Genomic DNA, 27,209 nt, shown 5'->3' on the forward strand with positions numbered 1-27,209 from the left:
AGAGGGGAAGAGTTTGGGGTTTCAATCCCAGCCTGGCCACGGCCTAGCTGCGCAACAGATAATCACCCGCCAAGCCTCGGGTTCCTCAGATGTGAAATGAGGGATTGTGTTACTTACTGTTAATTATCATCTGAAGGTTCATCCTCCACACACACGCACTCACACACACACACACACACATGTGTGTGCAGCAGTTAGATCAAGAGTGTTCCTTACGAGTGATACTGCTCTAAGGATCCTTACGTAAGGGCTGGAGAGAGATGGCTTAGGGAGTGGTTAAGGTCCTTGCTTCTAAGGAGCCTTACAAAGCCAGGCATGGGGGCTCACACCTATAATGCTAGCACTCAGGAGGCTGAGATAGGAAGATCACCCTAAGTTCGAAGTCAGTCTGGACTAGAATGAGACTCTGCCTCAAAATTAAAAAAAAGAAAAAAAGAAAAAAAAGAAAAAACAGAGCCAGGTGTGGTGGCGCACGCCTTTAATCCCAGCACTCGGGAGGCAGAGGTAGGAGGATCACCATGAGTTGGAGGCTACCCTGAGACTACATGGTGAATTCCAAGTCAGCCTGGGCTAGAGTGAGACTCCACCTCGGAAAAAAATAAATAAATAAATAACAAAAACAGGGGCTAGAGAGATGGTTTAGTGGTTAAGCCATTTGCCTGCAAAGCCTAAGGACCCGAGTTCGAGTCCCAAGTACCCGCGTCAAGCCAGATGCACAAGGTGGCACATGTGTCTAGAGTCCATTTGCAGTGGCTAGAGGCCCTGGCACACCCACTTTCTCTCTCTCTGCCTCTTTCTCTTACTCTCTCTCAAATCAATACATAAAATATTAAAAACAAAAATAAAAAAATGAGGAAGCCCTCCAGAGCCTGTTCAACTTGACCATGTGAGGACCAAGGACGAGGTGTCACGACACAGCATGCCCTCTCACCTGGCATCAAACCCACCATCAGCTCGACCTTGGGCTTCCCATCCTCAGAGCTCTGAACAGAAAAGAGCTGCCCAGCATACGGAAGAAAGTCTGGTTGGAAACAGGTGACTGGACACGAGTGACAATATTTGCCGGGGTGTACTCTCGCAGACACCACGGAGAAGTCCAGGCCCTTCTGCTGGACAGAGAAGCCACATGAGACTAGGACAGAAAGGCGGCACCTCAGGTGTCCAGCCAAGTGTGCTTCCTGTGACTCCGGGTCCTGTCACCATCTGACACACCCACGGGCCTGAGCAGGATCATGTGGCTTGAGTCCACAAACCCAGGACAGAATAGAGAGATTGCGGTCTTTTAAGCTTCCACATATTTTTATGCTGAAATATATATCAACATTAACACATTTTAAGTGTGTTTTTCCATGCTATTAAGAACATTCATGGGCTGGAGAAATGGCTTAGCGGTTAAGCGCTTGCCTGTGAAGCCTAAGGACCCCGGTTCGAGGCTTGGTTCCCCAGGTCCCACGTTAGCCAGATGCACAAGGGGGCGCACGCGTCTGGAGTTCGTTAGCAGAGGCTGGAAGCCCTGGCGCGCCCATTCTCTCTCTCTCCCTCTATCTGTCTTTCTCTCTGTGTCTGTCGCTCTCAAATAAATTAAAAAAAAAATTTTTGAATTGTTTCAACCTTTTAGGAAAAAAAAAAAAAAGAACATTCATGAAAAATAAATAAATAAACAATTTAATTAAGAAAAGAAAAGGCTGGCCGGGCTGGGTGGCGCACGCCTTTAATCCCAGCACTCGGGAGGCAGAGGTGGGAGGATCACCGTGAGTTCGAGGCCACCCTTGGATTGCATAGTGAATTCCAGGACAGCCTGAGCTAGAGTGAAACCCTACCTCAAAAAACCAAAAACAGAAAGAAAGAAAGAAAGAAAGAGAGAGAGAGAGAGAGAGAGAGAGAGAGAGAGAGAGAGAGAGAGAAAGAAAGAAAGAAAGAAAGAAAGAAAGAAAGAAAGAAAGAAAGAAAGAAAGAAAGAAAGAAAGAGCAAGCTGGAGAAATGGCTTAGCAGTTAAGGCACTTGCCTGCGAAGCCTAAAGACCCAGGTTTGATTCTCCAGGCCTCACGTAAGCCAGATGCACAAGGTGGCGCATATGTCTGGAGTTCGTGTGCAATGGCTAGTGGCCCTGGAACACCCATTCTCTCTTTCTCTCTCCCTCTCTGTCTTAAATAAAAATAAATTTAAAAGTTTTAATAATAAAAAAAAAAAAAAAAACATTCATGGGCTGGAGAGATGGCTTAGCAGTTAAGGTGCTTGCTGGCAAAGCCAAAGGACTCAAGTTTGGTTCCCCAGGATCCACATAAAGCCAGATGCACAAGGTGGCACATGTATCTGGAGTTCATTTGTAGGGTGGCTAGAGGCCCTGGTCTACCCATTCTCTTTTTCTCTCTTTCAATTTTTCTCTTTTGAATAAATAATTTTATTTTATTTTATTTTATTTTTTTGGTTTTTTGAGGTAGGGTCTCACTCTAGCCCAGGCTGACCTGGAATTTTATGGAGTCTCAGAGTGGCCTCGAACTCTCAGCGATCCTCCTACCTCTGCCTCCTGAGTGCTGGGATTAAAGGCGTACGCCACCACACCAGGCAAATAAATAAAAATTTTAAAAAAAGAACATTCACACTTGTATACAACTACCACCACCATCCATTTCCAGAATGTTAGCTTCCTAAACTGCAACTGTTGAAGTTCGACAGTTAACTTCCTTCCAGTCCCCTCAACACCATCCTACGTGGAATCCTACAGTGTTTGCGCCTGATTTACTTCGCTTCGTGTTCTGTTTTCCAGACTCCCCATGCTGAAGCAGGTGTCTGAACCTCACTCCCTTTTAAGGCTGAATGCCATCTGTCATATGGGATATGCCACATCCTTCTTACCCAGCCGGCCACTGAAGAAAAGGTTTCTGCTTTGGAGAGGTCACCGAAACAAAAGGTGATTGGATCAGTGGGAAATACAGTAATGGAAAGGAATGACAGGGTCCGAGGCAGACGTCAGGATGTGGTGAGCATCCAGAAACACGAAGAACCCTCACAGTGAAGGGCAGAATGGGTTATGGCCAAGAACCCAGGCCAGAGCTCCCAGAAAGCTGGGCAGCCGGGGTGGAGGTTTTGTTCCCTTACGTCTCCACTCTGCACAGGCACTGACGGGGTCCTACTCAAGCCTGGGTCCCTTCTTGTTGCAGTGAGGTTCGCATTGCTGGCAGAAATCATCCGACCTTTTTTGGGGGGGGGGGGAAGGGATTTATTTGGCTTACAAACTCAAGGGGAATCTCCACGATGGCAGGGAAAATGATGGCATGAGCAAAAGGTGGACATCGCCTCCTGGCCAACATCAGGTGGACAACAGCAACAGGAGAGTGTGCCAAACACTGGCAAGGGGACACTGGCTATAACACCCATAAGCCCGCCCCCAACAATACACTCCCTCCGGGAGGTGTTAATTCCCAAATCTCCATCAGCTGGGAACCTAGCGTTCAGAACACCTCAGTTTATGGGGGGGACACCTGAATCAAACCACCACACTTGTTCTACTAGCGGCTAAGGTCCTAAGTCCAGTGAATGTTTGGTCAAAGATTCCTGACACCAGCTCTGGTCCTTCTCAAGTGAGAACTGTGCAGGCAAGGAGCTGCTTCTGCATGGGAAAGAAAAGGAAAGACCCAGCTAGCTGAACAGAGCCGGGGAACCCCCACCCCAGGCAGCCTGGGGTCTCCATCAAAGGACCAGCTCAGAACCGGTGGCTCTGCCCGCTGGAAGGGCAGGGATCTGGGTAGGGAGACCCAGAGGGCACAGGCTGAGGCAAGAGGATGAGGTCCCACGTTGACCCACCTCCAGGGACTTTGAGAAGGGGACAGGCCGGGCATTTTCTTCAGAAACTCTGAAGTCCGTGGGATGCCCCCACTGCCTCTGCGGCTCCTTCTGTTCGGGGAGCTCAGTGTGGACTCAGACTCTTAAGTCTCTTGGGGTCTGGGATTGTTTCCCAGGCAAATTCTTCTGGTACGATGACCACACACACAGCAAAGCTTTGATGCACGGTGGGACTCCAGTGCTGTTGAACAAATCCACAGCGATGTCCAGACAAGAGGCTGGGGGGGAAGTCAGGAAACTATGACCCGCTGTAGTTGGCCAGACAGTAAATTAAGCGTGTCACTTAACCACGCTGGCATTTCTCTTCGTGTGAACAATGGAGCTGACAAGCCACCCACATTCCTATTCACCAGGATACCAGGATACTAGGAGGGCAAAGAATTTGAGGGAGAGGGGGAAAAAAAAAGAAAAAACACTGCATAAGTAGAAATGTTGTCGTATTTTGTGGGCATGGAGAGCTGAGAAAAAGGAGATGACAGGAAAAAAAAAAATGAAGGAGAAAGGGAATAAAAAAAAATAGAAGAGGGAAAGCAAGCATCCAGGGTGAAGTGTGAGGGTCTTGAGAAAGCAAGGAGGACGAGATGATGGGAAAGTTCCAAGCATCGAAGGGGCCCCCCAACCCTGAGCATCAGTGTCTATGATGACAGGAGGCCAAAACTGACTAGGCAGTCAGGGTAACAAAAACCCAAAGTAAATGGTTTTTTTTTCCTTGACTATAAACAGGAAATGCCTTATTAAAAAAAAAAATTAATGATAGACGGGCGTGGTGGCGCACACCTTTCATCCCAGCACTCGGGAGGCAGAGGTAGGAGGATCGCCGTGAGTTCGAGGCCACCCTGAGACTCCACAGTGAATTCCAGGTTAGCCTGGGCTAGAGTGAGACCCTACCTTTGCGGGGGGCGGGACACGAAATGTCATTAAGCCTCCAAACAAAATCTGGATTTTTTTCCCCCTTATCTCTTTTCTTCCCTGGAAAGTTACACCCTCCAAGAAAGACTTCTAGATTAAGCTTGCCCCTTCGTAGCTGACAGAAACTCTCTGATCCTCACCTAGGGCTTCTGTCCCATGTTACAGAAACTTAAGTCTTTCTCTCTAGAAGCTCTGAAATCTAGTCTTTGTCACATAGTAACCTGTGAGTATGGGCCTTGGCTTGCTGCATTCTATGCTACGTTTCATAAAAACCCTAACCAAAGTCACCCAGTGATTTCTTCTCCTCCCTGAAGATGCCCTCCTGTCCATACAGACGGGACTCTTTCTTCTATCAAGCTCTAATAAACTGGTTTTTGTTTGGGTTTTGGTTTTTTTCGAGGTAGGATCTCAAGGGTTTCTTTGGTGGGTGGGTTGTTTGTTTTGTTTCTTCTTTTTTTGGTTCTTTTCGAGGTAGGATGTTCACTCTAGCCCAGGCTGACCTGGAATTCACGATGGAGTCTCAGGGTGGCCTCGAACTCACTGCGATCCTCCTACCTCTGCCTCCCGAGTGCTGGGATTAAAGGCGTGCACCACCATGCCCGGCTCTAATAAACTGTTAAAAATCAATAGTCCACCCTGCTGCGGGGCTGTGAATCTCACTCTTCGAATTCGTAAGACAAGAACCCAGGCAGTGCAAGTGACCCTGAGTGCCGGCGCCTCAGCTGCTGAGTCACAGCCCACCTAAGAGCCCAGGTAAGGCTCCGTGGCCCTCAGGGACACCCCATACGTCCCGGATCATCTGGGACTTAGTCTAGTAGAGAAAAGTGGAATGAAAGGAGACACCCCAGATACAGGTGTAGCTGGGTTCACAGCCATCTCCTCTGACAGCTCAGTTTAGAGCAGGAAAACAGTGAGGCAACAAGAGCAAGATTACCCACCTCCTCCCGACCTATCCATCTTCCTGGGAGCCGTGTCCACGACCCTCCCCTTATCCACCCTCCAGCTAACCTGCGGGAGCTCGGGCTGATGGCCCGCACTGGGTCTTTCCACACTTCCCTAAAGATGAGGACGACCTTCAGTCCGATCCAAGAGCACAGTGCCGTTCAAAGTGTGCAATGCCCTTAGAGAAGACCCTGGCCTGGCCATATCCTGATTTCATTTCAGGGAGCTCCATTCATGGGGACATTCAAAGATTAGAGTTCCCCAAGGCCAGTTACCAGGAGGAAGGGATGGCAAATGCCACAAAAGCAAGGAGCCATACAATTGGACAGCAGTTATCTAAACAAAACAGAGTGAGGATCTGAGAAGCAAAGGGTCTACTAGAATCGGGGTGGGGGGGGGAGCCTTAAGCGGGCTGGAGAGTTGCCTGGGTGCTTAAGGCGTTTGCCTGCAAAGCCAAAGGATCCCCGGTTCGACTCTCCAGGAACCCACGTAAGCCAGAGGCACAAGGGGCGCATGCATCTGGTGCCCTTTTGCAGTGGCTGGAGGCCCTGGCACACCCATTCTCTCTCTCCCTCTCTCTCTCTCTCTCTCTCACTCCCTCTTTCTCTATCTCAAATAAATAAATAAATAAAATATATATATTTTTAAAAACAGCCTTAAGCAACAATTTAGTACAACTGTATAACCTAATAAATCTTAGGGTTTGAGAAGATGGCTCATTCAGTAAAATGCTTGCCTTGAAAACATGCGGACCTGAGTTTGATGCCCCAGAATCCATGCAAGAAAGCTGGGTGAAATGGTGCTCTCTTGTAAACCCCCGCCCCCCCGCACTGGGAAACAGACATAGAGGGACCCTGGGGGCTTACTGGCCATGCAGTCTAGCCTAGTTGGTGATTTACAGAACAATGAGAAATTTCATATTTAAAAAAAAAAAAAAGTCTGGAGAAATGGTTAAGCAGTTAAGGCGCTTGTCTGAGAAGCCTAAGGACCCAGGTTCGATTCTTCAGGTCCCACATGGTAGCGCATGTGTCTGGAGTTCGTTTGCAGTGGATAGAGGCCCTGGCATGCCCATTCTCTCTCTCTCTCTCTCTTTCTCTCTCTGGCGCTAATAGTTAAATAAATATTTAAAAAAAAAAAAACGGTGCATGGAATAGAGAGATGGCTTAGTATTTAAGGCACATGCCTGCAAAGCATAAGGACCCAGGTTTGATTCTCCAGGTCCCATGTAAGCCAGATGCATATGGTAATGCATGTGTCTGGAGTTCGTTTGCAGTGGCTAGTGGCCCTGGGGCACCCATTCTCACTCTCTCTCTGTCTCCCTCTCTCTCCCTTTCTCTCTGTCTCTAATAAATAAATAAAAATAAATCCAAAGATATTAAAAAACAAAAACATCACCCGTGGTTGTCCTCTGGCCTCTTCACACAAGATGCAACTATCAGCTTACACATGCGCCTCGGCACACACACAAAGATGCACACGCACACACATGTGCGTTTGTTTTAAAGGAATTTTTACAACAAGAGGCCTGTTGAGGAATGAGTGGCTGCACAGTCTCTTCCAGTGACAAGGACCTCATTGTTTCAAAAGTGAATTCAGGGCTGGAGAGACTGCTTAGTGGTTTAAGCACTTGCCTGCAAAGCCAAAGGACCCAGGTTCGATTCCCCAGGACCTACATAAGCCAGGTACACAAGGTGGCACATGTGTCTGGAGTTGGTTTGCATGGACTAGAGGCCCTGGTGTGCCCATTCTCTCTCTCTCCCTCCCTCAAATAAATAAATAATTTTTTTGTTTGTTTGTTTTGAGGTAGGGTCTCACTCTAGCCCCAGGCTGACCTGGAATAAATAAATAATTTTTTTTTAAAAAATGAGTTTGTCTCATGCTCATTTGGAAGGATTGAACTCCTTTCTTTCCCATTACTCCCAGCTTAATCTCCCCTAGGACCCATCTATGCTCTGGGCTTTGACCAATCCTTCCACTCACCCGAGGCTGCTACCACTGATAACTTGCAATGGGACCTTCCACACTTTCCCAAGGGGAGGACGATCTTCAGTGTGTCCCAGAGAGCACATTGCTCATGGCTCAGCACGCTTTATACTCATCTCCTGGCGCCTTTGGCCACCGCTGATCTCAGCTTGCCATGGGACAGTGACGGCTGCTGAGTTACCCAAGAGTCTCGGCCCAGCCTGCTCCGTGCTTCATGATCAGCTCTTGGCTTCCTGCCTCAATCTAAGTCAAAGCTAGGAAAGGTATGATAACCGTGTCTCAAGTCTGCAATTCATTCCACTTCACAGAGGGCAATTAGTTGTCTGTTGTAAGGCCTAACGATGATTCTAGAATGTTCGAGAGGCACTGGGTACTATGCTTTCTAGCATTTTATTTGACAGATGGGGTAAGGGAAGCCCAGAGAGATAAAATGATTATCTCAGGACAACACAGCTAAGAAGAGGAAAACAAAACAAAACAAACAAACAAACAAAAAAACCCTGGCATTGTTTTCCATATTCTTTCTATTGCACTTAACAGGAAGCAAGGCTATATTGTGTCTCTCTTCAGAGTACGTTTTGAGGTAAATTTGCCCTAGTATGTGTGTGTATGCATTCATTCATTCTTTGTACAAAAAGAAACTCACTAAGCAACTGATATGTGACGTTTGTTTGTTTTTTGAGGTAGGGTCTCATTCTAACCCAAGATGACCTGGAATTCACTAGGTCGTCTCAGAGTGGCCTCGAACTCACGGCGAGCCTCCTACCTCTGCGTGTGCCACCATGCCCGGCTCTTATAAATATTCTCAAGTATGAGGTAAGCTTCTCTTAGGAATCTATGTCTTGGTGTGTGTGATCACACGATGTGCGTATGTTGACTAATTCTCTCATGCACACACACTCAACAAAGACACAACGGAGCACTTTTTAAGCTATGCTTCAAGAAACCACAGTCACAGCTGGGCGTGATGGTGCATGCCTACAATCCCAGCACTCAGGAGGATTGCCAAGAGTTCAAGGCCACCCTGAGACTGCCTAGTGAATTATTCCAGGTCAGTATGGGCCAGAGTGAAGCCCTACCTCGAAAAAAAAAAAAAAGAAAAGAAAAGAAAAAAGAAACCACAGTCACATTCCACTATCTCAGAGCATTCTCTGGACAATCCTGAAATACTGTGTTAATGTAAAAAGGCAGTAACAGCCGGGTGTGGTGGCGCACACCTTTAATCCCAGCACATGGGAGGCAGGGGTAGGAGGATCGCCATGAGTTCAGGGCCACCTGAGACTACATAGTGAATTCCAGGTCAGCCTAGGCTAGAGTGAGACCCTACCTTGAAAAAAAAAAAAAAAAAAAAAAGGCAGGAACAGGAGCCAGGCATGGTGGCACACACATGCATTTGGAAGGCAGAGGTAGGAGTATTGCTGTGAGTTCGAGGCCAGCCTGAGACTACATAGTGCATTACAGGTTAGCCTGGGCTAGAATGAGACCCTACCTCGAAAAACCAAACAAATAAGCAACAATAAAAAAGTGAGAACAAAGCCGGGCGTGGTGGCGCACGCCTTTAATCCCAGCACTCGGGAGGCAGAGGTAGAAGGATCACCGTGAGTTCGAGGCCACCCTGAGACTGCATAGTGAATTCCAGGTCAGCCTGGACTAGACTGAGACCTTACCTTGAAAAACCAAAAAAAAAAAAAAAAAAAAAAGTGAGAACAGTACGTTATGGGGAATCAAACTCAGATGCACAATCAGGGGCGGCAGGAATGGTGATGATTAATGTGGGGGGGGGCATACTCCTCTGCTCCCCAGTGGTCCTCTGAGCTAACAGGAGCTGATGAGGAAGAACACCGTGTGTGTGTGTGTGCGTGTGTGTGTGTGGTAGTGTGTGGTGTATGCACCTCAAGCACATGGATATGAAAGCCAACGGAGGATACCCCGTGTCCTTTGACCGTTCATCCACATGTCTTTCCTTGAGATGAGTCTGTCTGTCAACCCAGCACTTCTGTCTGTCTGCAAGCCCCAGCAATTCTCCAGTCTCTGCCCCTAGTACACTGGCCATACCCAGCTTTCTAGATGGGTTCCGGGAGGTCAAACTCAGCGGCCGCCTGCCTGACTCCTAATCACTGAGCCGTCTCCCCCGAGCCACTTATTTTCAAAGTCGGAAACAGGGCTGGAGAGATGGCTTAGCGGTTAAGCGCTTGCCTGTGAAGCCTAAGGGCCCCGGTTCGAGGCTCGATTCCCCAGGACCCACATTAGCCAGATGCACAAGGGGGCACACGCGTCTGGAGTTCGTTTGCAGTGGCTGGAGGCCCATTCTTTCTCTCTCTCTCTCTCTCTCTCTCTCTCTCTCTTTTTCTATCTGCCTCTTTCTCTCTGTGTCACTTTCAAATAAATAAATAAAAATAACAACAACAACCAAAAAAGCAGCAGAAGCCGGACGTGGTGGTGCACGCCTTTCATCCCAGCACTCAGGGAACAGAGGTAGGAGGATCGCTGTGAGTTCAAGGCCACCCTGACATTACATAGTGAATTCCAGGTCAGCCTGAGCTAGAGAGAGACCCTACCTCGAAAACACCAAAAAGAATAAAAGAAAGAAAAAAAAGCTGCGGAAGAGAAGTCCTAAGCAAAGTAAGGTCAGGATAGAGAAGTTCACAGAAGGTTCCATCATCAGAAACAAGACAAACAGAAGCGCTCCAGAGAGGAAGGGGTTAAGGAGCCAGGTGGAGAATGAGTAATCCCAACAAATGAGCCAGCCAGCCAAGCCTCAGGCAGGGCAACAAATACAAGCCAAGCGCATGGCACAAGCCTTCCCAGGGGTCTGGGGGGGTCTGGGAAGGGTGCCCCCCTCCGGTCAGCTATGGGTGGAGTTGGTACATTAGCATGTGCGTGTGTGAGCAGTTAGGTAGGGACATCAGGCAGGACAGGGGAGTGTGTGGGAGCGAAGGAGTCAGGTCTGGACAAGCTGGCCCGGCCATGTACACATGTGTACAGAGATTACAGAAACCCGTGATTGGATGATGGAAAAAAAGATAAACATAAAATTTCTTCTCTAATGGAACGGAAAGGCTCATCCAGTCAAGTCGGAGTCATCTAAGTTCCAGGAAAAGTCTGATCACTTTTTCTACAGGACAACTACTTAAGGATGGCCTCTAAAGGGCACCTTCCCCCAATGCCCTGTCTAGCAGAGGCACTGGGATTTTTTCTGCAGGTTTATAAGTCTATGCCATCAGCCGCAAATGAACAACAGGCCAGGAGCTGCCGCACGGAGGGTGGCTGGTTCTTGGGTGTAAAGATCTGAGATGAAAGCATTTCTCTATTTTTGAAATTCATGCTAAACTGAAGCCAAATGAAGCAAATGTTTGCATTGGACACGGTGATACTCGCAATGGTGAGGCAGAAGCGGGAGGATTACCATGAGTTCAAAGCCAGCCTTTACCACATAATAAGACCCTGTCTTTTAAAAACAACCACCACCAAGTTGGGCGTGGTGGCGCATGCCTTTAATCCCAGCACTGGAGAGGCAGAGGTAGGAGGATCGCCGTGAGTTCGAGGCCACCCTAAGACTACAGAGTGAATTCCAGGTCAGCCTGGGCTAGAGTGAAACCCTACCTCCAAAAACCCAAATAAATAAAGAAATAAAAATAAAAATAAAACAATAGCACACACACACAGAAACCCCAGGGTTCATCATTTCAATTTTCATCTTCCCAACCTTTGAAATTGGCTGAATATGAGTTGGAATGAGGAAGGAAAAAAAAAATTCCAAAGGATGAACTCGGGCCAAGGTGTCTCTGAATTCTGGGTCATGACTGTTTTAAATTAGATTTTCAATGCTGTTTTCATGAAGCTCTCGGCTAAGCTCTGCAATGCAAAAGCTATTTTTGTCTCCGAGCCACAGCTATTTGGGTGGCAGCATGCCCACAATCCCAATTACGTTTTGTTTTCATAATGCTCTTTTCCTCTGCCGAAGATCAGCCTCTATCATGCTGCGCATCAGCTCTGATAAGACCAGTGTAAAACCCGCATGCCGCAGACAAAGTGACCTCAGTGAAACAGGCACGCTGTCAGGCTTGCGGCATTCCCAAGGAACTCAGTTCTTCCTCCCATGCCCATGTCTCCTTGGCAGGATCCCCACCCCAGCTCTCCTCCCTCTGAGGTTGGGAAACTTAAGAGTGTTAACTTTAATAATGAGAAAATCAGAGAAAAGCACAAGCAAAACCAAGGGTTCATTCTGGTGGAAAAGGGCATGGCTCTTACAAAGCAGCCTAGCTCTTCTGCAGAAAGGTCCAGCAATAACATGTGAGGGCTATTTAACTGGGAGAATAAAAGTCGTAAAGAGGGCTGGTGAGATGGCTTAGCGGTTAAGGCGCTTGCCTGCAAAGCCAAAGAACCCAGGTTGGATTCCCCAGGACCCACCTAAGCCAGATGCACAAACTGGTGCTTGTGCCTGGAGTTCATTTACAGCAGCTGCCCTGACGTGCCATTCTCTCTCTCTCTCTCTCTCTCTCTCTCTCTCTCTCATATCAACCTCTTTCTTTCTCTTGCTCTCAAATAAATTTAAAAATTACTCTAAAAGTAAAATGACAAAAAAGTAAAAGCCAAAATAATTAGCCAAAGGATGAACTGGAGACAAATTACCCCACACAGAAATGCTGACATGTGGGCTGGAGAGATGGTTTAGCAGTTAAGGTGCATGCTTGTGAAGCCTAAGGACCCTGGTTCGATTCTCCAGGTCCCACATAAGCCATGTGCACAAGGTGGTGCATGCATCTTGAATTTGTTTGCAGTGGCTAGAGGCCTTGGCACTCTCTCTCTCTCTCTCTAATAAATTTTAAAAATTAAAAAAAAAATTTAATTTTTTATTTATTTATTTGAGAGCGACAGACACAGAGAGAAAGACAGATAGGGGGAGAGAGAGAGAATGGGCACGCCAGGGCTTCCAGCCTCTGCAAACGAACTCCAGACGCGTGCGCCCCCTTGTGCATCTGGCTAACGTGGGACCTGGGGAACCGAGCCTCGAACCGGGGTCCTTAGGCTTCACAGGCAAGCGCTTAACCACTAAGCCATCTCTCCAGCCCCCCCAAAATTTTTTAAGCTGACATGTAATGAGGCATTAAAAAAAAAAAAAAAAAACATTAGCCGGGCATGGTGGCGCACGCCTTTAATCCCAGCACTCGGGAGGCAGAGGTAGGAGGGTCACTATGAGTTGGAGGCCACCCCGAGACTACATAGTGAACTCCATGCAGGTCAGCCTGGACTGGAGCGAAACCCTACCTCAACCCCCTCCCCCCCGAAAAAATAAATAAATAAAATCAAATTGTAAGGAAACTCATCCAAGAGAATCCTAATTGATTACCCAGAAAATCAAAGCTACGGAGAGGCCCGTCGTGTCCTCTCTGTGACTACTTCCTGACTAGCCCTTAGGAAACACAATGCTGGCTTGAAGGAATCCGGGCAGGAAAGGGCGGACAATGGGAAGAGACCGTCATCTGTGTCTTTGCCAGTGTCAAGCTCTTGGCTCCCATTATTTCCTGTCATCTCACTCAGTTTCAGACCAACTTATGGCAGTACTTTCTTATCATTGCTTTATTTATTTATTTATTTTGGTTTTTCGAGGTAGGGTCTCACTCCAGCCCAGGCTGATCTGGAATTCACTATGTAGTCTCAGGATGGCCTCGAACTCACGACGATCCTCCTACCTCTGCCTCTTGAGTGCTGGGATTAAAGGTGTGCGCCACCACGCCAGGTTTATCATTGCTTTATAAAGAAGGAAATAGCCTCAGAGACGTTAACTTATCCAAGGCCACACATTGACTTGGTTGCAACTCTTGCATTAAAAATACATGTATTGGGGCTGGAGAGATGGCTAAGCAGTTAAGCGCTTGCCTGTGAAGCCTAAGGACCACAGTTTGAGGCTCGATTCCCCAGGACTCATGTAAGCCAGATGCACAAGGGGGTGCATGCATCTGGAGTTCGTTTGCAGTGGCTGGAGGCCCTGACACTCCCATTCTCTCTCTGCCTCTTTCTCTCTCTGTCTGTCGCTCTCAAATAAATAAATATAAATAAACCAAAAAATTAATATATATACATATAATATATATATGTATGTATGTGTGTGTGTGTGTGTATATATATATATATATATATATATATATATATATATATATATGTCTTGCACTACCTACACAAGACCATCATAATAGGAGGATAAGATCACGAAATCGAAATAAAAGAGAGACTGATTGAGAGGGGGAGGGGATATGATGGAGAAGGGAGTTTCAAAGGGGAAAGTGGGGGGAGGGAGGGCATTACCATGGGATATTCTTTATCATTGCGGAAGTTGTTAATTTAAAAAAAAAATGGGCTGGAGAGATTTCTAAGTGGTTAAGGCACTTGCCTGCAAAGCCTAACAACCTGGGGCTCAATCCCCCAGTACCCACGTAAAGCCAGATTCACAAAGTACCATGTGTGCAGTGGCTGGAGGCCCTGGCATAACCATTTTCTCTCTCTCTTTCCCAGGCATGGCGGTGCATGCTTTTAATCCCAGCACTCAGGAGCTGATATTGTAGGATCACTGTGAGTTTGAGGTTAGCCTGGGACTAATTCCAGGTCAGCCTGAGCTACAGCAAGACCCTATCTTGAGAAAAAATAATAATAGTGAAATACAGGTCTGGGATTGGCGAGGTTGCTCACTGGTTAAAGCTATTTGCTTGCAGAGCTTCATGGCCTGGTTCAATTACTCAGCACTCATGTGAAGTCAAGTAGCTAAAGTGATGCATGCATCAGGGTTTGTTTGCAGTGGCAAAAGGACCGAGTGCACCCTGTCTCTCTCTGTTTGTGTCTGTCTCTCTCTGCATCTCCCTCAAATAAATAAACATTTTTAAAAAATAAAAATGCAGGTCTGCTTAACTCCAAAGTCTATTTCTTTTCCATTATGATTTCGAGTAGATGGGAGGGTCAGAGAAAAGGCTGCGTGGAACTATTGCTGCTTTGATTTCCTTAAAATTAAGAACAAGTTGGGCTGGAGAGATGGCTTAGTGGTTAAGCGCTTGCCTGTGAAGCCTAAGGACCCTGGTTTGAGGCTCGGTTCCCCAGGTCCCACGTTAGCCAGATGCACAAGGGGGCGCACGCATCTGGAGTTCGTTTGCAGAGGCTGGAAGCCCTGGCGCGCCCATTCTCTCTCTCTCCCTCTATCTGTCTTTCTCTCTGTGTCTGTCGCTCTCAAATAAACAAATGAAAAAATTTAAAAAAAATTAAGAACAAGTCTTGTTGGGAAAGCTCAGAACAGCTGGCTTTCTGTGAACTACTTTAATATTTTATTTTTATTTATTTATTTGACAGAGAAAAAGGGAGGCAGAGAGAGAATGGGCGCGCCAGGGCCTCCAGCCACTGCAAACAAACTCCAGGTGTGTGCATCTCCTTGTGCATCTGGCTAACGTGGGTCCTGGGAAATCAAACCTGGGTCCTTTGGCTTTGCAGGCAAACGCCTTAAGCGCTAAGCCGTCCTACCAGCCCCTATGAATGGCTTTAAAGGCTACAAACAGGCTCTGCTGAGATCCATCAACAGTCCCAGAAAGGATGTCAGCCACACGAATTATTACTGGACCAGGTGTGGAGGCACATGCCTGTCCTTCCAGCGCTTAAGATTCTGACACAAGTGGATAGCAAGCTCAAGGTCAAACTTGGCTACAAAGAGAGATGCCCTGCTCGGGGGCAGGCGCTTGTCTAGGACGGGAAAGGCTTTGGTTTGGAGCTGCAGCACCATCAATGGTCCAGTGTGAACATTTCTTAGCGGTGACAGACGCGGTAAACCTGACTGCCGAGAAGAGAGAGCCAACATCGGTTTACCACGCTACGCAGGGAGCACAGTCTCCACGTGACGCTCGTCCTCTTTCGCCCATACACGTGGGCATGCTCACACGAGATTCTACTGTCCATACATGTGGGCACGCTCACACAAGATTCTACTGTCCATACATGTGGGCATGATCACACGAGATTCTACTGTCCATACATGTGGGGACGCTCACACAGGTTCTACTGTACATAAATGTGGGCACGCTCACACAAGTTTCCGCTGTCCATACATGTAGGCACGCTCACACGAGATTCTACTGTCCTTATATGTGGGCATGCTCACATGAGGTTCAATTCTCCATACATGTGGGCACGCTCACATGAGGTTCCACTGTCCATACATGTGGGCACGCTCACATGAGGTAATGGTGCAGCATTCACCTTTGTAATCTTTTATTAACTTTTTAATCTAAGGACAATCTAAGTAAACAGTAGGGGATCAGTGTTTGGGGATAATCATATCTCTTCTGCGCTGAGAACATGGTGCCATCGAGGAGAAGATTTCACATAGAGAACGGTGCCAGCCTCCTGTGAGGCTGGTCCTGTCACGACGCAGTGCTCAGGAGTCTCCTCTGAGGCTCTGGCTCATGAGCTGCACATCCAGAAGTAAATGTACATGCATTTGCTTTGGGGGGGGGGTTCCACTTCACAAATAACAAGACAATATAAAAATTTTAAATAATGTAGTTAGAGCTGGAGAGATGGCTTAATGGTTAAGGTGCTTGCCTGCAAAGCTTAAAGTGCCTGCAAAGCTTAAAGTCCTAAGTTCAATTCCTCAGGCCCCAAGTAAGCCAGATGCACAAGGGGGCGCATGCGTCTGGACTTCGTTTGCAGTGGCTGCAGGCCCTGGCGTGCCCAATCTCTCTCTCTCTGTGTATCTCTCTCACACATACATAAATAAATTATATAAATACTTTAGTAATTAAAAATCTTAGTCAATATTTTTTTAAAAAGTCCACTCAACAGGCTGAAGAGATGGCTTAGCAGTTAAGCGCTTGCCTGTGAAGCCTAAGGACCCTGGTTTGAGGCTTGATTCCCCAGGACCCACGTTAGACAGATGCACAAGGGGGCGCGCACACCTGGAGTTTGTTTGCAGTGGCTGGAGGCCCTGACGCACCCATTCTCTCTCTCTCTCCCTCTTTCTCTCTCTATCTATTGCTCTCAAATAAATAAATAAATAAATAAATAAATAAATAAATAAAAATATTTTTTTAAAAAAAGTCCACTCAAGTAAAGCCAAATGAGCCAACGGGTGCAATAGTGGCACGTCTGTCATGGTGGAAACCAACTGCCCTCTAATTGAACTGGAGGCCCGCTCCATGGAAGGGAATGCATCCCTGATATTAAAAACTTAAAACAGGGGTAGTCATGAGCCCTAGGGGTGTAACATCTGCTGATGTCTGGAAAAATGTATATCCTATGCTCATCAAACTACACAGTAAGCACTTCTCTTAATATTCATACCCTTATATTAATGCTACTCTCACTTTTGGTAAAGAATCTTCTCATTTTAGATGGCAGTGACCTTGGGACAACTCAGAAGGTATCATGGTGCTGGAAAGAAGTGCCTGGAGTACTGAGTAATATCTTGATCACACCTTCCAGGGCTCAGGGTCTAATGCGGAAGAGGTGGCAGAAAGAATGTAAGAGCCAAAGGAAGGGTAGGACTCCTTGCAACGTGCTCCCTCCAGACACAAAATGGCCTGGACATCCATGACCTCACAGTGCCTGACACTACCTACACAAGACTGTCATAATAAGAGGAAAAGATCATGACATCACAATAAAAGAGAGACTGATTGAGATGGGGAGGGGATATGATGGAGAGTGGAGTTGTGAAGGGGAAAATGGGGGGAGAGGGAATTACCATGGGTTATTGTCTACAATTCTGGAAGTTGTCAATAATTTTTTTTTTAAAGCTGGGCATGGCCACATATGCTTGTGACCCCTGTCCTATGCAGGCCAGAGGCAGGAAAAGCCCTGGGCACTGCAGGTCAGTCGGTCTGACGAAAAGGTCAGCAGCTACAGGTTTAGTGAGAGACTCCATCTCGAGAAAATAATGCAGAAGAAAGACTTGATATTGTCCTCTGGCCTCTACAAGCTTGTGCACAGAGTATGTGCATCTGCACACATGCATGCATGCACTACACACACACATCAAACACATGCCAAAAAAGAAATTTTTTTTAAGCTTAAAAAATCAAGCCGGGCATGGTGGCACATGCCTTTAATCCCAGCACTTGGGAGGCAAAGGTAGGAGGATCACTGTGAGTTTGAGACCACCGTGAGATTACATAGTGAATTCCAAATCAGCCTGGGCTAGAGCAAGACCCTACCTCAAAAAAACAAAACAAAAACAAACAAACAAAAAAAAACCTTAAGAAATCCTTTAAAAATATAAAAGCATTGATAATAGCTTGTGATGGTTTTATGCTTCTGTTGTAGTCAGCTCCATGTTGATGGGATGAACATCTAAGCCAGACACAATTTATGGGAGGAAGAGATTTTATTTTCATTTATTTATTTATTAGAGACAGACAGAGGGAGGGAGGGAAAGAGAGAGAGAATAGGTACGCCAGGGCCTCTAGCCACCGCAAACAAACTCCAGATGCATGCACCACCATGTGCATCTGGCTTACGTGTATTCTGGGGAATTGAACCTGGGTCCTCAGGCTTCACAGGCAAGTGCCTTAACCGCTAAGCCATCCCTCCAGCCCAGGAAAGTGTTTTGTTTTGTTTTGTTTTGTTTTTCCAAGCTTTCAAATGCAAGGAAAGTTGCATAATGGCAGAAGAAGCTGATGTCCTTTCACAGATCCAAACAAAGAAAGACAAAGCAAGACACCATCACCAGCGCGCGCGCACGCACACACACACACACACACACACCCACCAGAGCACAAAACCTGCCCCTTCCACCCCTTTGGGCTGGAAACAGATCCACCCCCAAACACACCTCTGCGCTGGATCCCAGGATCCACCCCCAGTGACACCTCCTCCAGCCAGGCACTGGAGACCTAAGTCCCAAGCTTAATAAAGCACTTGAGGGCTGGAGAGATGGCTCAGTGAGTAAGGCACTTGCCTACAAAGCCCAATGACCTGGGTTCAATTCCCCAGTGCCCACATAAAGCCAGATTCACAAAGCGGCACAGGTATCTGGAGTTCATTCGCAGTGGCTAGAAGCTCTGGTGTGCCATTCTCAGATATTCTCTCTCTCTCTCTCCCCCTCTCCCTCTTTTCTTCCCTCCTTCCCTCTCTCTTCTCCTTGGAAATAAATTTTAAAAAAAATAAAACTTCTTAAAAAAAATCTCTGCTGCACAAAGGGGCGCATGCATCTGGAGTTCGTTTGCAGTGGCTGGAGGCCCTGGCATGCCCATTCTGGCCCCCCCTATCTCTTTCTCCCCCTCTCAAATAAATAAATAAAGACAAGGTCTCAAAAAAAAAAAAAACCTCTCTGAGTCTATGGGGGTCACATTCAATCCCCCACAACTTCCTTATTGTGGCAGCGGCTATTCTAACAGATTTTCACACATTATCTCCTCACAAACACCCTTGAAGTGTATACTATTACTATTTCCATTTTTTATTTTTTTAAATATTCTTTTTGAAAAAGGGAGAGAAAGAGAGATGGAGGCAGATAGAGAGCGAGAGAGGGTAGGAGAGAGGGAGGGAGGGAGAAAATGGGCACACCAGGGCCTCCCAGTCACTGCAAACGAGCTCTAGACACACGCACCACCTCGTGCATCTAGCTTTGCGTGGGTACTGGGAAACTGAACCTGGGTCCTTTTGGCTTTGCTGGCAAGTGCCTTAAGCTATCTCTGCAGCCTACTATTTCCATTTTATAGATTAGGAGTCAGAGAAATCAGGTAACTTGCCTAAGGTCACTCAGCTAAAAAACCACAAATGCTAACTGACTTGTGAATAGAATAAAATTCACTAAATTCATGCCTAGAAATAATTATAGTACACTTTAAGGAGAAGAAAGATTGCCTGAAATGACAATCACTTGTCATCAGACTTTTTTTTTTTTTTTTTTTTTTTTGGTTTTTCAAGGTAGGGTCTCACTCTGGTCCAGGCTGACCTAGAATTAACTCTGTCGTCTCAGGGTGGCCTTGAACTCACAGCGATCCTCCTACCTCTGCCTCCCGAGTGCTGGGATTAAAGGCGTGTGCCACCCCGCCCGGCTCAGACTTTTTTTTTAAATTTTTTAAATTTATTTTTATTTGTTTATTTGAGACAAGAGAGCAGGAGAGAGACAGAGAGTGAGAATGGGCGCACCAGGGCCTCCAGCCACTGCAAACAAACTTCAGATGCATGCACCACCATGTGCATCTGGCTTACGTGGGACCTGAAGAATCGAACCTGGGTCCTTAGGCTTCACAGGCAAGCACCTTAACCACTAAGCCATCTCTCCAACTCCCAGGCTTCTTAATAGTATCAATAGATACTATGGAATCGTATCTTCTCAGTCGTGACGGAAAACAATTTTGTTTGGAATTGTATACCAAGCTAATCTTTCATTTGTAAGTTACAGCCAACAAGACATTTTCATGAACACAAATACTTTAAAACTTCACAGAGGCCTTTTTGGGAGAACTTCTAGTATTGCCTGTACTCAGGAGGTGGAGGTATGAAGATCATGAGTTTATGGCTATCCTAAACCACAAAACAAGTTTATGTTCAACCTTGGGGTTGGGGTGTAGAGGAGAAAGGGGGAGGGAAAAAAAGAGTTGAAATTTACACTGACAAGAAGAAAAGCAAGCTCAGGGCTGGAGAGATGGCTTAGCAGTTAAGCGCTTGCCTGTGAAGCCTAAGGACCCCTGTTCGAGGCTCGCTTCCCCAGGTCCCACGTTAGCCAGATGCACAAGGGGGCGCACGCGTCTGGAGTTCGTTTGCAGAGGCTGGAGGCCTTGGCGCGCCCATTCTCTCTCTCCCCCTCTATCTGTCTTTCTCTCTGTGTCTGTCGCTCTCAAATAAATAAAAAATAAACAAAAAAAAAAAAGAAAAGAAAAGCAAGCTCAGAAGAAAGATGTGGGCTATCAAAAGTAACACCACCAAAACACACTGAAAATCAAAACAATGTAAAATAGGTAACAAAAATGCAACTAGGGCTGGAGAGACAGCTTAGCAGTTAAGGTGCTTGCCTGCAAAACCTAAGGACTCAGGTTCAATTCCCCAGAACCCATGTAAGTCAGGTATATGGTGATGCATGCATCCGGAGTTCATTTGCAGTGACCAGAGGCCCTGGCAGGCCCATATATTCTCTCTCTCACACACACAAATAAATAAAACTAAAAAGTGAGACTATGAGAAAGGATATGTAGGGAATATAAGGTATATGTTGTTAGTTAAAAATAAATTTGGAGCCGGGCACGGTGGTGCATGCCTTTAATCCCAGCACTAGGGAGGCAGAGGTAGGAGGATCGCTGTGAGTTCGAGGCCACCCTGAGACTCCATAGTGAATTCCAGGTCAGCCTGGGCTAGCGTGAGACTCTGCCTCAAAAAAACAAAAATATATAAATAAAATAAAAATAAATTTGGGGGGCTGGAGCGCTATTAAGGCACTAGCCTGCAAAGCCAAAAGACCAGGTTCAATTCTCAGATACACAAGATGGCACATGCTTCTGGAGTTCGCTTGTAGTGGGTGAAGACCCTGGCATACCCATTCTCTCCCCTGAGTCTGTCTCTCTCTCTTCCTCTTTCTCTCTCTCAAATAAATAAACATTTTTTAAAAAAGGAAACAAATAAATAAAAATAAATTTTGGGCTAGGGAGATTGCTCAATGTTTAAAGGCACTTGCATGCAAAGCCTGACATTCAGGTTTGATTCCCTAGCACCCACGTAAAGCCAGATACACAAAGGGCCGTATGTATCTGGAATTGTTTGCAGGAGCAGGAGATCCTAGCACGCCCATTCTCTCTCTCTCTTTTCTCTCAAATAAATTATTTTATTTTATTTTTATTTGGAAAGAAAAAAAACAGGCTTAGTGTCTTACACCTCTAATCCCAGCACCCAGAAGTTAAGATGTCCCAACATTCAGGAAGCTGAGTTCAAGGCCAGCCTAGGACTACAGAGTGAGTTCCAAGTCAGCCTGGGCTATAGTGAGACCCTGCTTCAGAAAGCCAAAAATAAATAAATAAATAAATACATAAGTGAGTGCTGGAGGAATGGCTTAGCAGTTAAGGCACTTGCTTGCAAAGCCAAAGGACCCAGGTTCAATTCCCCAGGACCCATGTTAGCCAGATGCACAAGGGGGCACATGCATCTGGCATTCATTTGCAATGGCTGGAAGCCCTGGCACGCCCATTCTCTCTCTCTCTGTCTCTCTCTCTGTCCTTCCCTCTCTCTCTTACTCAAAGAAATAAAAATAAAATTTTTAATTAAATTAAATCAAAGTTAGTAAAAAAAAAAAAACAAAAACAGCACTATAAGACATAGGTCTGGGGATGCTTGCCTAGAATGAATGAAGCACTTGGTTCAATCCCCAGCCCTGCATAAAAGGGACATGGTGGCATACAGCTGCAATCCCAGCAGTGGAGGATCAGGAGTTTAAGGCCAGCTTTGGCTACATAGCAAGCTTGAGGCCAGCCTGGGCTACATGAGACCATGTCTCAATATATTTACATATATACATATATGTGTGTGTGTGTGTATGTATGTATTTGTGTGTGTGTGTGTATCCATACACACGAAAATTAATACTATAAAATCCTACACATGAGCTTCCTTTTGTTAAAATGAATCAAATGGGAATCATAGCATTTATTAGAAACAACAGAAAAAATGCTCACAAGGAGTCCTGGCGCCGAGACCTGAAAACAGTCATCTCATTTGTTAAATGCAAACAAGACCGGGGACATCTATTTTTTCATCAAGGAGGTGACTACCATTTTAGAACCATCAACCTTCCAGAAGCTTCCCGCTGAGGAGCAGAAGAGCAAAACTCGGCAAGTCTCCAGGCATTTGACCGGCCACGTGTTTCAGGAAAACTGAGCCTCCTAAGGACATGTAGGTAAACGCCACTAAGGAGGCGTCTTTCCAGACGGTGCAGCCAGGGGCTGGCTGCCTTTGAGGGCACCACGGGATGTCGCATGCCTCCTCTCCACTGACCCAGCCAACCTGACCAACAATGCACAAGATCGCCCACTCAGGCTTCCAAAAGAGAGTCTATTGTGTTTTCATAGTGATAAGCATCAAGAAACAGTGAGCTTTTCTACCCATTACACTCCCTCTACTATGAAGGCCGCCCAGACAGAGTCCTAAGACATACTTTGCCTGGTCTACTTTCAAACTCTTGTCTTTTTATTAAGACTGCTCTAGAATATTCCATGGGGCCCTCCAGCCAGTCTGGCTGGAAAGCATCCACAGAAACCTGGACACTTCCTGTGGTAGAACTGTTCCCCAGGAAAAGTGAGCTGCCCTTTCTGACTAGATCTGGAATAATTCTCAGAATTCCAAAGAAAAGTGACAGTGAGAAATGAAAGAGACAGGAGGAAGAGGCACTTTCATAATTAATACAGACAGGCTGAAGATGCCGGGCGTGGTGGCGCACGCCTTTAATCCCAGCACTCGGGAGGCAGAGGTAGGAGGATCACCAAGAGTTCAAGGCCACCCTGAGAATACTGAGTCAGTTCCAGGTCAGCCTGGGCTAGAGTGAGACACTACCTCGAAAACAAAAATTTTTTTTAATTAAAAAATAGAGCTGGAGAGATGGCTTAGGAGTTAAGCGCTTGCCTGTGAAGCTTAAGGACCCCGGTTCGAGGCTCGGTTCCCCAGGACCCACGTTAGCCAGATGCACAAGGGGGCGCACGCGTGGAGTTCGTGTGCAGCGGCTGGAAGCCCTGGCGCGCCCACTTTCTCTCTGTGTTACTCTCAAATAAATAAATAAAAATGAACAAAAGAAAAAAAAATTGGCTGGAGAGATGGCTTAGTAGTTAAGGGGCTTGCCTACAAAGCCTAAGGTCCCAGGTTTGACTCCCCAGAACCCATATAAGCTAGACACACAAGGTCTCACGTTTGCACAATGTGGCGCACACGTCTGGAGTTCAGTTGCAATGGCTACAGACCCTGGCACACCAATTCTCTCCCTCTCCCCCTACTTCTCTCTCATAAAAAGGTAAAAATAGTTAATTAATTAATTAATTAATTAAACTATCTGAGGCCTTTAGTCCCAGCACTCAAGAGGCTGAGTTAGGAGGATTACCATGATTACCACAAAGAAAATAAAAAACAGTTATGATCCCACCATTCATTTCAATGCTTTTAATTCCAATATTTATGATGTCTTTTCATACAGTTTGCTTTTTAAATTCACCCCCTTCTCCTGAAGCACCTCCAGTATTCTTGGACAACATGGTGCTTAGAAGGCATCGCGGCGTCCCTTTGAATGGTTTTTACTTAACAACTCCTGTCTTCCTGCCTCTCTGTAGGTTCCACAGTTCATGTATTTCCAGTTCATTTGATTCAGACAGATGATGCCCACGTGGCTGTTCGGAAATGTGACTTTCACCTTACCACCACCCCTCGACCCTTAGGTCAGGGACCCGTTATGGCCTTCATCCGTCCCCGGCACCCAGTACAGGCTACTGAGCAACCTCTGGTGGCTGGAGACATGTCAAACCTCCCTGTTTCCTTCCATCAGGGGTTACAAAGATGAACACACACAGTGAGCATAAGGCTCACTTCCACAGCATTAGATACCCGACTGGAAATTCTCAGGAAAAGGAAGAGACCAAAGATGCTAATCAGAGTACATTGTTTTTCTAAGAAAGGGGTCAATCTAGTTCAACCTTCCATGGACTTAGGAAGGTCTCGACACGACCTTATATCAATGATGCTTTGAGACCACTGGTAAATCATATGGGCTTTTTAGCTTCCTGCTTATTACTATGAAAGCAGAGAGCCACATCCTAGTGAAGTTACGCTTTTGTTTCATTTTCAGCAAATGCATCATCACCCTGGTCATCTTTATTTACACCCTGCCCGGTTCTAATGTTTGCTCACAACCTGATGGGAGGGAGTCCACCCAGCTCTCACCGCCCAGCTGTGGTCACTCTCCTCCTGGTCATGTGTAAGTAAACCTGCAGCTCTGATCCTGAGTGAGAGGCGGGTTTGCACCATCAACCCAGATTAATCCTTAAAAAACTCTAGATTCCAAACTCCATCCATCCAGTCCCATGCAAGAATGTGCAGGTTCCCTAGAAACCCCCAGAGAATCAAGCCTGTCATGGAAACACTGATTCAGCCATAATGAGCCCTTGCAGAAAAACCACACAAGTGAACTAAACAGCTCTTTCACCCAATCACAGTGAAGTTCAAGCCGCGGCCTCGGGATTAAAATAGTTGGTGTCTGCGTTTCAGTTCACTTCGGCCTCCTTCCATGGCCATCCTGTTTACACAACTCTAGCTTATGAGAGGGAAAGTGTGAGATGGAAAGGAAGGGAAGGGGAGACCTGCAGATGCCCAGCTCAGGATGCCAGTGCCAACAGCCGCCCTACCCAGGTGTGCCAGGCAAATTAAAACTCCTGGCTGGCCCAGGGGGACGCTGTGACAGCTTGCCTGGGGAAGTCTAACAAAGCAAGCTACACTAACTTCTTTTTTATTTTTATTTTTTTTGTTCATTTTTATTTATTTCTTTGAAAGTAACAGAGAGAAGGAGAGAGAGAATGGGCGCGCCAGGGCTTCCAGCCACTGCAAAGAAACTCCAGACGCGTGCATCCCCTTGTGCATCTGGCTAACATGGGACCTGGGGAATCGAGCCTTGAACCGGGGTCCTTAGGCTCCACAGGCAAGCGCCTAACCGCTAAGCCATCTCTCCAGCCCTACACTAACTTCTTTATGCCGCTCACACAGTAGCCTGGGCCCTGAAGTCTACTTTCCAAAGACCAGTTTTCTGCACAGTACTTGAAGCAAGCACTCACATTTTTTTTTCTCCTTCTTTTCTTTTTTAATTATTTTTCCGGTTTCCTTCAGGAGTAGAGAGGCTAATTTACACACAGCATTGGAGGAATGTAGATCAGAGTTTGAGAGGTTAAAAAAAACAAAAAAAACTGATGCCAAACTCAAAAAGAAATGGGCAACTGAGCTTGGTAGCGCACGCCTTTAGTCCCAGCACCTGGGAGGCTGAGGAAGGAGGATGGCCGTGAGTTCGAGGCCACCCTGAGACTACAGAGTGAATTCCAGGTCAGCCAGAGCTAGAGTGAGACCCTACCTCGAAGAAAAAGAAAAAAGGAAAAGAAGAGAAAAGAAAAGGTAAAACTCCAAGAAAGAATATATATTCCTTTTTCCCTCCCTGCACCTACAAAGTTCCAATACCACACTGGGGTGCAGGACGTCCTTGCACCAAAAACTGGCCACAGTGTGAAGAACTGCCCTGCCCGCGGGCCGTGCTCTTGGCCTGGCTTGTCACCTGAGAGCCAGGAGGGGAGAAAAGGATGGAGAAGACCCTTTGGGACAAGCCGCCCTCCCTGGAGAAAGAGGGGGTGCAGCAGCGAAAAGAACAGGGAACCAGGACCAAAGTGAGGGGAGCTGCAGGTCACCCAGGTTTGGGGGCTTGGGGTTGGGGGGGTAGTGGGCATGCAGGGGTCCTAGGGGCCCTCGTCCCGTCCACAGGAGCAGAGCACTGACCTCTTCTTCTTCCCCTGGCACAAGGAGACCCAGGGATGCCCAAGTCCGGCCTCCCCGGCGGCGCGCACTAGAACCACCATCCGCAACACCAACCCTCCCCCCGCCCACCGGCCCAGCGCACTTTGGGGGTATCCCCACCCACCCTGGAGAGGGGCTCCCCCAAGCTTCCCCGGTGCCCGTGCCCCGGGGCTGGTCACTCACGGGCAGCGCGCTTGGGGCTCCGAGCCTGGCCGCCGCCATCCGCTCCGGGAGGAAGAGGAGGAGGAGGAGGGGGAGGAGGGGGAGGAGGGCTGGGGGAGGGGAGGCCCAGCGCTGCCCCGCGGAGGGGTGGGCAGGGCCGGCCACCGCGCACCCCGTCCTCCCGGCCCCGCCCCGCCTCCTCGGGTCCTGCTGGATCCTCCCCGCCCATCTCCCTGCCTCCAAGTTGGAGCTTTCTTCCTTCGCTTCCTCAAAAAGAAGAGAGACTGTGTGCCTCCTGCAAAAAAAGTTAGAGGAAAAATTTAAAAAAAAAAAAAATTTTCTTTTAAAAAAAGAGGGGCTGGAGAGATGGCTTAGCGGTTAAGCGCTTGCCTGTGAAGCCTAAGGACCCCGGTTCGAGGCTCGATTCCCCAGGACCCACGTTAGCCAGATGCACAAGAGAGCGCATGCATCTGGAGTTCCTTTGCAGTGGCTGGGAGCCCTGGTGCATCCATTCTCTCTCTCTCTCTCTCTGCCTCTTTCTCTCTCTGTTACTCTCAAAATAATAAACAACAACAAAACAAAAAAAAAAATTAAGAGATCAAGAGGTGGCTTAGCAGTTAAGGCGTTTGCCTGCAAAACCAAAGGACCATGGTTGGAGTCCCCAGGACCCATGCAAGCCAGATGCCCAGTGGCGCATGTGTCTGGAGCTGGTTTGCAGTGACTAGAGGCCCTGGCAAGGCCATTCTCTCTGTCTGTCTGTCTGTCTGTCTGTCTGTCTGTCTGTCTGTCTGTCTCTGCCCCTCTCTCTCTCAAATAAATCAAAAATAAATAAAACTTTTTTTTTTTTTAAGTTGGAGGAGGCCAGGCCCCGTGTGGT

The 27,209-nt window shown here is 47.1% G+C and overlaps 1 protein-coding gene across 2 annotated transcripts in view; it reads right to left on the reverse strand.

Annotated features, from left to right (window-relative positions):
• The window catches only part of Ston1 (stonin 1), a 65,748-nt gene extending 39,344 nt beyond the window's left edge, over positions 1-26,404 (reverse strand). The window contains exon 1 of one of the 2 annotated variants that reach the window (XM_004660151.2): positions 26,354-26,404. The gene's annotated coding sequence lies outside the window, so the exon portion shown is untranslated. Of the gene's footprint in view, positions 1-26,294; positions 26,314-26,353 lie in introns of those variants that run through there. The other variant, XM_045137391.1, reaches the window with a different exon arrangement.
• Positions 26,405-27,209: the final 805 nt, after the last annotated feature.

The sequence above is a fragment of the Jaculus jaculus genome, chromosome 18, assembly GCF_020740685.1.
Source record: "Jaculus jaculus isolate mJacJac1 chromosome 18, mJacJac1.mat.Y.cur, whole genome shotgun sequence".
Lineage (NCBI taxonomy): Eukaryota > Metazoa > Chordata > Mammalia > Rodentia > Dipodidae > Jaculus > Jaculus jaculus.